Below are 13,733 nucleotides of genomic sequence, written 5' to 3'. Positions count from 1 at the left end.
TGCAGTGAATGTGCATCATGCAGAGTGACTAACCAAGCAGACTAGCTTCTGTGCCCGTTACTGAGCGTGAGTATTTGGGGAAAGGGCTTGACCTCATAACAGTGCCCAGAACTAAAACTTGGATTCGAGGTACATGTACATTAAATAATAACTTTTTATTCAGCAAACAGCCAAGTACCTCCAAATGCCCTTGGAGATGGTTTTACTGCATGACTGAAGGGTATAGAGGCAGACCTAGACTGGTATGAATGTGATTCGCAGCAGTTTGGATGGACAGCAGTCAGCTTTCACCTACTTAGCTTCCTGCTTTTCCTTCATAGCCAAACGGCAAAAGCCCCCTTTGACCAGGGTGAGCTTAGACTTTCTTAAAAAACATATTTCAATGATTTACCTCTGTCATTGCATGAAATCCGACTTGTTTCCAAACAATTAGTCAAGTGTTATAGCCAGGGAATGTGTCTGTTCTCCATTCCTCGTACTGTTCAGGGTTTTGTCAGCTGCAGTGTAACACGGTATGTTCCAGGAATGACTCTGATTGTTCACTTAGTCAAAGAGCTAATGGTGCCTGTGGGATGTGATGCTCATCCCTGCAATGTGTATGAGCACAATGACATTTCTACCTTTCATTTCTACTACATATTTCTACTCAAAACTGAAATATGTACAGTCTCTTTACCTCTCAATAGTGCAGGTGCCGAATATTTACATTTTTGAATGTAGCATAACACATTTTGAATTTTATTATGCATTTTAGAATACATAATATGGATTTTAATGTTGGTAAGTTGGTAAATTGGTTTCCTACCAACATACGAAAATAAAACAACTATAGTTTTTCTAAATAAAGAACATTTTGTATACATTTTTAGTCTTGTGATGAGAAAAAATGTTTCTCCATCATATAAAATATTAGCTTGTTTTAAGTTACTATTTTCTTGTCAAATCTTGAAATGAGCCTAACTAAAACTGTCTCACCTCATTAGCAATCTTATTTAGTCTTATTTAGCAAAGATGTAATCGAAATAAGATTTATTCAAAATATAAGACAAAAATACTTGCTCATTCAGAACAAGTTCTTTTTCTGGACTTTGCAGTGAAGGAATTTCTATCGCTCGGTCTATGCGTACATATCCACCGCAGGCCATGGCGTGGTTTCAGTGACCGTGTAAATGTGCCCGCGGAAGTTAAGGTCTGATTATGGCTAATCACAAGAGGCTTTTTGTGTGCTTTTGAAAGGAGAGACCGCGCGGGGGGCTGGCGGGATTGTTCGGGTGCGAGAGAGCCACTTCACCCCTCTGAAGAGCACAGTTTGTGGAGGGAGTTCTCAGCTGTGACCCCGGCCTGTTGATCACGTTCGGCTGGGAGCTCATCCATACAGAGTCAGGGGCGGGGGGCGGATGGCGGGGGGGGGGGGGGGGGGGGGGCGGGGGTGCGGATTGGCTCTGCCGCTCACGGGGAACGCTTGAACCCGTGGCAGCGGAGAGGCGAGGGGTTCCCAAAATCCCAATTAATGAGAGCAAATCTCCGTGAGCATGTGTCCTCCACTCCGGCAGCTGGGGTCTAATTGTCGTCCCTGGTCCCCCTGGCAACAGCCTGGCTCATTCAGCGGTAGCACAGCCACTCCGGCTGTGTCGAGACGCTCTCCCCCTGTCCTCCACATTAATTCCAGCGCACGCGCGCATGTGTGGAGGTATTCATGCAAACGCCAGAGAGCGTTCCTGCTGGTATCTCTGGAGCAAGTATCAAAACCATGGCCTCTACGTCACCCTTTAAGCCAGCATCTTTCAACTGTCAATCAAGTTCACCAAAACAACGCTCTCCCCTCCCTAATGTATACGTACAGTGGAGTCCAAAACTCGGAGACCACTAGTGAAAATGCTTATATTTTGCATTCTTTTTGAATTTAATACACGAGTATTCATATTATCAGCAGAACAATTTGAGTGGAAAGCTGAATCTTTCAAAACATTACATTCATTTCCGAATTTCTTAGTATTTGGTATGGTACTTTAAAAGCCAACGTGCACTCAAGCCGTCTTGTACTGATGATTCATGTTATCCCAGCATTATTTGACAATGTTCCAAAAAAGCATCTTGTGATGTTACTGAATGCTTGTCTTTTGTCAGTCTTCAAGTGCCCCCATAAATGTTCAATGGGGTTGATGTCAGGTGATCTTCTTTGGTCCTCGAGTAGTTCTAAAGCTTTGAAGTAACTCTAATTTGTTGAAATCTTTTCAAAATCAAAAAACTTTCTGTTTATTTCCAGGATAACATGAAAAAAAAAAAAAAAAAAATCAATGTAGTCTCAGACTGTTGTATATATTTTCTTACGAGACTGATCTGCTCTGCTCTGTCTGTTAGCCTTTGGAAATTCTGTACTCCTCAAAGTACTTGTCTTACAACAGCCACTAGTACCTTGAAAGGTACTTTTATTATCAGTAAAAATTTCACTCCAAACAGTGAGAGGGAGAAATGGACATCACTCATGAGTGTCCGTAGCAGGAGCGGCCTGCCTTGTGTTTCAGGGTCCCTTTCGCCCGGAGCTGTGTTTTACTGCGTGCCATTAACGGTCACCTTCACTGCGCACACAAACAAATACACACACGTGAGGGCACACACAAACCCACGCCTAGAGACGCACGCACGAATGCACACATGCACGCACATTCTCGCAGGCAGGGCCCAGCAGCTCAAAGAGAGGCGTTTTACACTCGCGGATGCTCTCAACGGTCGTTCACCACAACCCCGCTTGCAAGTCTTGCATCATTCACCTGCATTCTGCCTGCAGAGTCCTCAGCTTCAGCCCTGAGAACACTACAGCGCCAAACACACCAACCCTGTGAAGTTCACCGCTTTCTTATTAATGCGCCTTTACCTGCAAACTGCTTATTCTCCTGCCCACACACACACACTCACTCACTCACACACACACACACTCACTCACTCACACACACACACACACACACACACACACACACACTCACTCACACACACACACACACACACACACACACACACACACACTCACTCACTCACACACACACACACTCACTCACTCACACACACACACACTCACTCACTCACACACACACACTCACTCACTCACACACACACACACACACACACACACACCCTCACACTCACACTCACACACACACCCTCACACACACACACGCACACACTCACACACACAAACCAGACACACTCACATACACACACACTCGCAGACACTCACATAAACTCACACACACACACACACACACACACACACTCGCACACACTCACACGCGCACACACTCGCACACACTCACACACACACACACACACACACTTGCACACATGCACTCACACACTCACACACACACACTCACTCACTCACACACACACACACTCACACGCACACACACACACACACACTCGCACACACTCTCACACACACACACACACACACACACACACTCACACACACAAACACAGCCCTCTGCCTCCCGAGCGCACATGCGTCTTAGGCAGGGTAATTGCAGGGCAGTTTGGAGACATTAGAGCAGAGACATTAACCAGAGCCCTGTCCCTTATCTAGATGTGCTGTAACGCTTTCCCGCAGTGACAAGTCATGTTGCTGCGCATCTGTAATATATCTCAATAATCACACGCTGCCTCCCGCCTGGGACAGGATGGTTGCGGCTTACTCAGCCTGTCTGCCTGCGACTCCATCACATCACACGTCTCCTGCCCCTGCGCTCGGCTCTAAAGAGCACCACTCTCCACACCATTAGAGGGACCTGCGCACGTGTTCATCTGATCAGCGTTACTCAGGTATCAAACTCGGTGACTCGCGCACCGCAAGATTCATTCTGCTTCATGAGTCATTTTTGCGTTCTCTGTTTTGAAAGTTTACTCTGGGGTCATAGTCTCGGTGTAATCATAATTTATATGGATTTGAATCCATTTCTAAGAATCGAAGTTTCACTTTGGTTTTGACCTAACCCTGCTCCCTCCCCCAAGTCTTCACTTTTGTCCTCACTCGGAAGTTCCAAAGATTTTTGTTCCCATGACAACAGATTCTGTGCTATAAGATAGTGCACATCCTCTGATATCAATATTTCTGCAATATAAATTAAAAAGATGAAATGAGGAGGAACATACAGTATATATGATGGTGCTCTATTTCTCAAAACAACTGCCTCTGTAGCCACTACGATACAAATATAGGATATAAAAGGAACAGTGAAATGCTACCTGACGTTTTAGCCGCAGTATTGGCCATTGTGAGTCTGACTACTGAAACGATGACTTTGTGGGAGGGATTAGTCATAACAACTGCTCAGGGGGCAACAGGGAAAGTCCCTCTACAGAACTGATGGCCTTTGAGTCCACACTGGCGTTGAAACTTTGTTTTGATGTCAAATTCTCGTTCTCCTATTATTATTATTATCTTTCCACTACGCTCTTGTTTTTTTTTTTCAGAGACGGTAGTGGCGGCAACAGGCCTGATGTCACTGTAAATTACAGTGTTCATTTTCTTTGAGATGCCTTTTTGTTCGGCTTGCATTTTATATATCGTATGCATGCCTTGTTTACGGCTGCTTGCTTCTGAAGCACTTCAGGTAAAGCACATTACTTCTACAACTGTTTGGGGGTTAGACCTACACCCTTTGGGCTCACTTCCTTACTAACTGTTCCAACACAGATCTGAGTGACCGGTGTCAATCATGCAGCAGTTGGCCCTTAGATAATCATCTTAGTGCTTAGAAGTGCTACTCAAGCGAGAGACCTACGCAAGCCATCGCAGGTCTGTGTAATGGCCCCATTGCAGGTCTGTGTAATGAAGGCCCCATTGCAGGTCTGTGTAATGAAGGCCCCATCGCAGGTCTGCGTAATGAAGGCCCCATTACAGGTCTGTGTAATGTCCCCATTGCAGGTCTGTGTAATGAAGGCCCCATTACAGGTCTGTGTAATGTCCCCATTGCAGGTCTGTGTAATGTCCCCATTGCAGGTCTGTGTAATGTCCCCATTGCAGGTCTGTGTAATGAAGGCCCCATTGCAGGTCTGTGTAATGAAGGCCCCATTACAGGTCTGTGTAATGAAGGCTCCATCGCAGGTCTGCGTAATGAAGGCTCCATTGCAGGTCTGTGTAATGAAGGCCCCATTACAGGTCTGTGTAATGAAGGCCCCATCGCAGGTCTGTGTAATGAAGGCCCCATCGCAGGTCTGCGTAATGAAGGCCCCATTACAGGTCTGTGTAATGTCCCCATTGCAGGTCTGTGTAATGTCCTCATTGCAGGTCTGTGTAATGTCCCCATTGCAGGTCTGTGTAATGAAGGCCCCATTACAGGTCTGTGTAATGAAGGCCCCATTACAGGTCTGTGTAATGGCCCCATTGCAGGTCTGTGTAATGAAGGCCCCATTGCAGGTCTGTGTAATGAAGGCCCCATCGCAGGTCTGCGTAATGAAGGCCCCATTACAGGTCTGTGTAATGTCCCCATTGCAGGTCTGTGTAATGAAGGCCCCATTACAGGTCTGTGTAATGTCCCCATTGCAGGTCTGTGTAATGTCCCCATTGCAGGTCTGTGTAATGTCCCCATTGCAGGTCTGTGTAATGAAGGCCCCATTGCAGGTCTGTGTAATGAAGGCCCCATTACAGGTCTGTGTAATGAAGGCTCCATCGCAGGTCTGCGTAATGAAGGCTCCATTGCAGGTCTGTGTAATGAAGGCCCCATTACAGGTCTGTGTAATGAAGGCCCCATCGCAGGTCTGTGTAATGAAGGCCCCATCGCAGGTCTGCGTAATGAAGGCCCCATTACAGGTCTGTGTAATGTCCCCATTGCAGGTCTGTGTAATGTCCTCATTGCAGGTCTGTGTAATGTCCCCATTGCAGGTCTGTGTAATGAAGGCCCCATTACAGGTCTGTGTAATGAAGGCCCCATTACAGGTCTGTGTAATGAAGGCCCCATTGCAGGTCTGTGTAATGAAGGCCCCATTGCAGGTCTGTGTAATGAAGGCCCCATTACAGGTCTGTGTAATGAAGGCCCCATTGCAGGTCTGTTTAATGAAGGCCCCATTGCAGGTCTGTGTAATGAAGGCCCCATCGCAGGTCTGTGTAATGAAGGCCCCATTGCAGGTCTGCGTAATGAAGGCCCCGTGTGAGCTGTGTACGCAGTTTGTTCAATGAGTGAGCGTCTGTAACGGCGGCCCTGGCTGGCCGTGTGTATTTAAGTCTAGTCTGGGCCCTCGGCCCGCCCCGCCGCAGAGCAGGAGCCCTGCCGGCCCCCTTTGTCCCAGCCGCCCGCATGAATGCGCCCGGTGTCAGGGCGGGCGGTGAGTCACGACCCAGAACCACACACCTGAGTCACTGCTCGGCTAATGCAGGGGTACGCCGCGGAGAGGGCCGAGGTGGGAGTGCTGGAAGGGCACTGACAAAAGCTTTTAAACATCGACGGGAAAAACGAGCGAAAGAGGGTTAAATGCTGGCCCAAAACTGCAGCTCCACAGTGGCCCGGGTGCACCACACATTAGACACCACTTCTTCTGCTCCTTGTTAATGTGCTGGCCGTTGAAAAGCAGCGGACCCTGCATTAATAATTGATGTGAAAGATAGACGTTTTCGCAACAGGTAATGCGGCGCTCATTCCTATTCGGAGTCATATTCCGCTCTTCCTGCGAGTGAACTCTTAAAAGCCTCCGAACTGAAGTGGATGACGGAGAGGAACACGGGGGGGGGAAGTGGTGTTGGAAAGGTGGAGGACAGATTGATTGTGGAATTATTAACAGGAGACATTACCGCGTCTGTGCAGAGGTAAGAAATCACGGCGCAGAGCGCGAGACACTAGATCCCACAGGACGCTTCAGACCCCCAGTGCATGTGGGCAGCGCATGCGTGTTTGCCGTGCCGTATAATGGGTGCTGCCCCCTAGTGGTCAGCTCTTAACCCACACTATGTTTCAGACATTTTCTAGAGTGTGTGGACACCAGGAAACCGACACCCCTGCTCGAGCCACGAGTAAAACCTGTTCTCAAGATCTTTCAACCTCCTCCTGCACTACTTTTGCCTCTGTGGTTTTTATAGCCTTTGTATCAGGCAGTACATCAAACCACAGGAAGACGAGCTAGGGCTCTCGGCTCGTAGCAAGGTTCTGCTTTAGTCTGCATGCTCCGTGAGAGCGGAGATGACTGTAGACGGCTGTTAAACACACACTGCACTAGCTGAACAACCGCAAAATGGCGGTACGGCTAACAGTTAGGAAAAGCGCTAGGGCCCGGTGGCGTTGACAAAGGGGGTAACCTTTCCTCCTCCTGCGCTCCTGAACGCCGCCGTCCGGCCTGCGAGGCGCTGAGGCGCATTAATGAAGATGTGCTTCACCCCGCCCGCGCTTATGACACGGCGTGGCGGTGGGGTGAGGGAGCGCCGCGGAGCTGCCCGTCCGGGCGTCTCTCAGCGGGGATCCCCCAAGCCGGGCCCCCCTGTCCCCGATCAGCGCCCCGGAGCGGGAGCGGCGGTTAGTGGCTGGGCCTGCAGGTGGCGCTGGAGGGCAGGGAGGGCGGGGGGGGAGGGGAGGTAGCCTGGGGATAAGTGGACCTTGGGGAGAGCCCGATAGCACGGGGGCAGCACTTGTTAGAGTTGACATGTCTGAAGAGAGAGGGAGAGAAAGACAATGACACGGCTCTTAAAGAGGAGGGGGGGGGGGGGGGGGGCACGGTGCTGGGCGGAATGGCTCCTGGAGCGTTCCGGCACTGTGAGGTGTCAGAGATGAGGAGGAGCTGGTGGGACGCCCGTGTCCTCACACACAGCCCCCCGCGGGGTGCAAGCAACTGCCCCCCCCCCCCCTCCCAAAAACAACCCCCACCACCTCCCCCTTCCTTTGTATCGACACCACTGTGTTTACAGTCGGCATGTGGTTGCACAGGTTGTGAATCCTCCCTCCCCCTGTAAGTGCTGTTTGTGGTGGGACTGTGTTTGTCTAACAGCTCCAGGGCAGCGAGCCCCCAGCACACTTTGTGTTCGGTGACGACCCACACAGGGCCCTGAGCGAAGCATTCTCCAGCCAGGTGAACCTCCACCTCGCCCCTGCCTCCTCCCCCCGCTCCTCCCCCCGCTCCTGCACTATATTTCCCTGATCTACCCCTGGGCTGCAGGCAGGCTCTTGTTCCCTAGGAAACGCAGCTCTGGGCACTGATGGACACAGCGCACTTGTGACCTACAGAAAGAATGTTCTTTAGCTCTCCGGCGCGGAGACCAAGGGGGAAGATGGAAACACTAATCATGCCAAATGGCTCTCTGCACCCCAATAACGCTGTTTCAGGCTGCTTTCAAAACATAACATCCATTTGACTGCTCGGGAGGTGTAGGGCCTCCTGTAAAGCTTTGATTTTATTTCTTTATTTATTTATTTCCTTTTTTGTTTTTACAGGCCCGCATTGACGATGCAGCATTAATTATGTAGCTACAGCTAACAGCTACCGCTAGGCTTTCTGAAGCGGAGGGAAAATACTGAGAACAGTCCACTCTGCATTGTCTGAGCGCTCTAGTGTGTGTGTGTGTGTGTGTGTGTGTGTTTGAGAGAGAGAGAGTGTGTGTGCGCAAAAGATCAGAGGGAACAAGCACAATAGACAGAACAGTGTTTATACTGGGCTGTCCCCTGTGCAACTTCTGAGCATGTCTCTTCTTCTCCTGCTTTGTTTTATTATGTCGTTGAAGGGTGTCAAATTGGTACGCCAACTTGTTTGGGCTGCATTGAGATCAGATGGAGCCCCGCGGGCAGGGCTAAGCTCTTTTCATTGGTGCTTAGTGCCGCGCGGCCTCGTCTGGCGGGGAGTGACACCTGCCGTGTGAGGGCTGGGCGGTCCCTCCGCGGCCCCCGGGGGGAGGGGGGTCCGGGTGACGCCAGCGGCCCTGTCTTGTCTTTCACGCTCCCCTGGCCAGAGGGGAGGAGAGAGCGCAGTGGGTCTGGTTTCACAGGTGCGAGGATGGCTACACATTAACCGCGGCCCATTGTGCTGCTCCGGAGTGCCGGTTGTCCTCGGGGGGCAATTTGAGCCAGGGCACTTTGTAGTGTTTACGACATGGAAGAAAAACAGGAAGAAATCGGGAGAGCTGGGGATGGTAGGGAGAGGCTGTCGCTGAATAGAGAGAGAGAGAGAGAGAGGGGGAGGGGGGGGGGATACCACTAACACAATGTGCCAAAAGTCTCACCCGCCTAGTGATTGGCATCTCTGTATAATAGAGAGAGGAACAGAGAGAGAATGGGGTGAGGGGGGAGGAGGTGTGAGGCAGAGACCTGTGGAGCTTTTTGAAGCTCGTTGTGAAACCAATGGCGACACTGAAGATCAACATTGTGCTAATCAGGACACGGTGCAGTGTGGACCGGGGTGGTGTGACTGCGGCCTGAAGTGTGTGTGTGTGTGTGTGTGTGAGTGTGTGTGTGTGTGTATGAGTATGAGTATGTGTGAGTGTGTGTATACGTATGTGTGAGTGCACTGTCTCTGTGTGTGTGTTGTGTGAGTGCACTGTCTCTGTGTGAGTGTGTGAGTGTGTGTGAGTGCACTGTCTCTGTGTGTGTGTATGAGTATGTGTGAGTGCACTGTCTCTGTGTGGGTGTGAGTGTGTGTGTGAGTGCACTGTCTGTGTGTGTGTGTGTGTGTCTGCGTGTGTGTGTGTGTGTGAGTCTGCTTGCAGTCTTTGGCAGCTCTGAGAGGCGCTCCACACTGCAGGGAGGGGGGGGGAGGGGAGGGGAGGGGGGTGGGTGCACCCTGTCAGCATGGTTTTATTGCAATCACCAAAAATAACACCCCAGCTCTAAAGAGCCTGCGCTCCTCGCCTTGTGAACCACGTCTCGCAACGCGGCGGAAACCAACACGTCCCCCGTTAATAACAGCAAAAACGAAACCGACGCCCTCCTGAAGTCTGATTGGAGATCTTAATTCAATAACTGCCCGGCTCTAATTTGACCCCCTCAGCCTGGCGGGGGTAAAGGAGGGTCTTTCCGACCGTTTCAAGCGGTGAGACCTCTTTGTAAATCAACAACACACAAGCAACTTGACAGATGCTCGGGCGAAAAACACAATGGCCATTAGCCGGGGCTCGGATTCACAAAACGGGGCTCACTTTAATGCTGCATTGTTATTAGTCAAGCAGCATTAACCTCTGATCCCGGTGTGCGAATGCAATCTGCAAAGATCATTAATGGGAGAAAGATGAGCAAGCCAACCCCTGATAAAAAAAATTTAAAAAACGTAAAAGGGACAAATAGCGCACGTGTGGCAGCTAACCACGTATGCATCGAGCTCCCTCCGAGCCCCGCGCAGACACCGCTATCGATTTCTCTAATAACAAGGGAGAGGAGCTCCGTGTTGCTGGGAGTTTTTCAGGGCCTCTCGTGCTTATTCATGCTGCCATTTACCTTCAGTGCCTTAACTAATTGGTCTGATGGGCAGCTGTGTTTCCAAAAGGCATACATGCCACAGATTTCTTTGGAGAGTTTTGGTTCTTTTATTTTAGGATTAGAGCTAATCCATCAGCCCAGATAGGATTCCCGGGAGAAGAGGTGTTGGCTCTTAAGTTTTTTTTTGTTTTTTTGTTTAGCGGTGTGTGTGTGTGTGTGTGTGTGTGTGTGTGTGTGTGGGGGGGGGGTCACACTACAATCCACAGGACTGACGACAAAGCCGCCAACGCGGTGCGGAAGACACACCAAACTGCTGGGAGCGTGATCCCTTTAAAAATAAACATATATATAAATAAATATATATATATATCTTTTGGCCTGGAGTTGCCGGTGATAATGCTGCTCCTTGTGTTCTTAAGATACTGCTAAGTGGCTGTTGATGTCAGAGAATTAGAATTTGTGAGTGGTAATTGGCTCCATTTCCCCCTGGCTCTGCGCATTCAGCGCGGGCCGGGGTCCCTGCCAAAGTCTCCGCGTTTCTTTGTTTGGTGACACTGTTCATGTCTGCATTTGTCCCTTTTGATAACGCCTTTCATCCTGTTTGCATTGATTACAGCCTGACGGGTAACCCTGATACACTCCGGTGCATTCAGCCCGTCGGCCGCACACTGGGCCCATTGTGGGCAGGAATGCGTCTCTTTTCAGCCCTCAGCCCACGTATGAAAGCATGTCAATAACCCCCGAGACAGCTTCCCCGCACAATGCTGGCTCATCGTGGAAACAGGGCCCTCGCTCCGGGCTCCAGCAACAGGAAACTCAGTGTGGATGCGAGAGAGAGGGGGGGGGGGGGAAAGCACAGCAATAATGAGCGCGATTCATTTATTCACCGAGAGCAAATACTCTTCTTTTCTGTCGCCGTATTAATATGCCTCCGTGCTGAGAGCATATTTGTCAAGTGCTCCGCAAATAAGATCAATTTGCTTGTGAGAAATAAAGCTATCCGATGCAGCCGTAGTGTGTCATTTAACCCAGCCTTATTTTTCGCTGCTCCGCCATTAGACGAGCTAAAAAGATTTGAAAGATTTCTGGCGTCGGATATCAGGAAGTATGAAATCTATAGTGCTGGTAGTGGCAGGCGACAAAGCTGAGCACTGTGGGACCGAATGGATCCTGCTACTTAAACATTGAACATTGACAGCTGTTTTATTTATCTTTTTTTTTTTCTGTTCTTTTTTGTACGGGGGGCCAGGTGGTGCTGTGGGAATCCTGTGGTTAGTCGAGGCTTGAAAGCAGGCACGGCGAAAAAGAGACAAGCCTCGTTCTGCAAAGAATTAAAACCACCTCTGCAAATAGCCCACCGTGTAATGCCTGGGGCTGGAGGTTTCACAGGGGCTGGGGTTTCAGAGTAAATAAACAGCGCAGAGGTCTCTCAGGCCAGAGGGCCTCCCTCCTGGGGCTGAGGCCTTGCCTTTTGTTGCCTTTAATCCTGGCACTTTCTATTGAGGAGGACGAGGAGGAGGCCACTGCCAGAGATTATCCCAGCAGGCCTCAGGCCCCGGCTGGGCTTCTCACACAGGCCCGGGGAGGTGCACTCTCCGGCACATTCCGAATCTCAGCTATGGCTGTGTGAGACCTGCGCCCCCAACACCCAGGACCCAGCACCCAGCACCCAGCACCCAGCACCCAGGACCCAGCACCCAGCACCCAGGACCCAGGACCCAGCACCCAGCACCCAGCACCCAGCACCCAGGACCCAGGACCCAGGACCCAGGACCCAGCACCCAGCACCCAGCACCCAGCACCCAGCACCCAGCACCCAGGACCCAGCACCCAGCACCCAGCACCCAGCACCCAGCACCCAGCACCCAGGACCCAGGACCCAGGACCCAGGACCCAGGACCCAGCACCCAGCACCCAGCACCCAGCACCCAGCACCCAGCACCCAGCACCCAGCACCCAGCACCCAGCACCCAGCACCCAGCACCCAGCACCCAGCACCCAGGACCACAGCACGGGGGAGGGAGGAAGCCATTTTGTCACTTCTCGTGTCTCATAAGCAAACAGCTAAAACAATGGGGTGGATAAATACTGAATACAGAGGAGTTTCTGGATAGATGGTGCTGCGCGAATGAATGATTGATAATGCCGGACCTGGATGGGTTATATATTACATATATTATATATTACATGTTGAAACGCCCTTTGCCCTGCAGGACCCAGACATTTAGCATAAATGCAAAATAATTTTTCTGTTACAGAAGTGTCATTTGAATGCTGAGAGACACTTCATTATAATATATATATAATTATAATTTTTTCCATCCATCCATTATCTTAACCTGCTTATCCTGAACAGGGTCGCAGGGGGGCTGGAGCCTATCCCAGCATACATTGGGCGAAAGGCAGGAATACACCCTGGACAGGTCGCCAGTCCATCGCAGGGCACACACACCATTCACTCACACACTCTTACCTATGGGCAATTTAGACTCTCCAATCAGCCTAACCTGCGTGTCTTTGGACTGTGGGAGGAAACCGGAGTACCCGGAGGAAACCCACGCAGACACGGGGAGAATATGAAAACACAGAGAGGCCCCAGCCGACGGGGATTCGAACCCAGGACCTCCTTGCTGTTTATAATTTTTTAAATAATAATAATAATAATAATAATAATAATAATAATAATAATAATAACAATAACGTCTTTTTGCATTCTGACCTATACAGGTTAAAAGGTTATAGGTATTCTTTTGTAGAGTAATACATTGAATATTTTGAATCTTTACCATCACCCAAATACTTCTGCCTACTTTTCTCTATCTGAATCTGACCCAGGGCATTGGAACTGCCACTTGAATTCCCACATGGGACTTCACATTGCAATAGCCAGTGAAGGTCTGCCTTTCTTCCCTGAAAGGGTAGACATTACCACATTTTGTTTGTACTCAATACCCCCAGCCAGTCCTGATTTATTTTCAAGGCTTAACAAAATGGTCTTCATGACCAACTGCAATAGGGCATTTTGTGTCCAAAAACCTTGTTGTACTTGATATGGTTCAGCGGTCATTAAAACATGCCAGGTGCGACCGTGTGGAACGCATAAGATGTACTTTCGATACACAAAAATCTGCATATTTTAAATTATACTTGTTACTCTCAATATTTTATATTAAGGCACGAGAAATTCCGTCACTGAAAATAAAATGGGCCTACAGTCCTGAAATACAAAAATGAGTTTTATTCAATCTATTTATTCAACCATATTATTTCCACTTATTGGTACCAACTTTTACGAATCTTTAAATTACGCATTATTAAAACAACAACAAGTGTATGCTATACAGCGAATGGACA

Source organism: Conger conger, chromosome 15 (assembly GCF_963514075.1).
Source record: "Conger conger chromosome 15, fConCon1.1, whole genome shotgun sequence".
Classification (NCBI taxonomy): Eukaryota; Metazoa; Chordata; class Actinopteri; order Anguilliformes; family Congridae; genus Conger; species Conger conger.
This window is presented reverse-complemented; position numbering follows the sequence as displayed.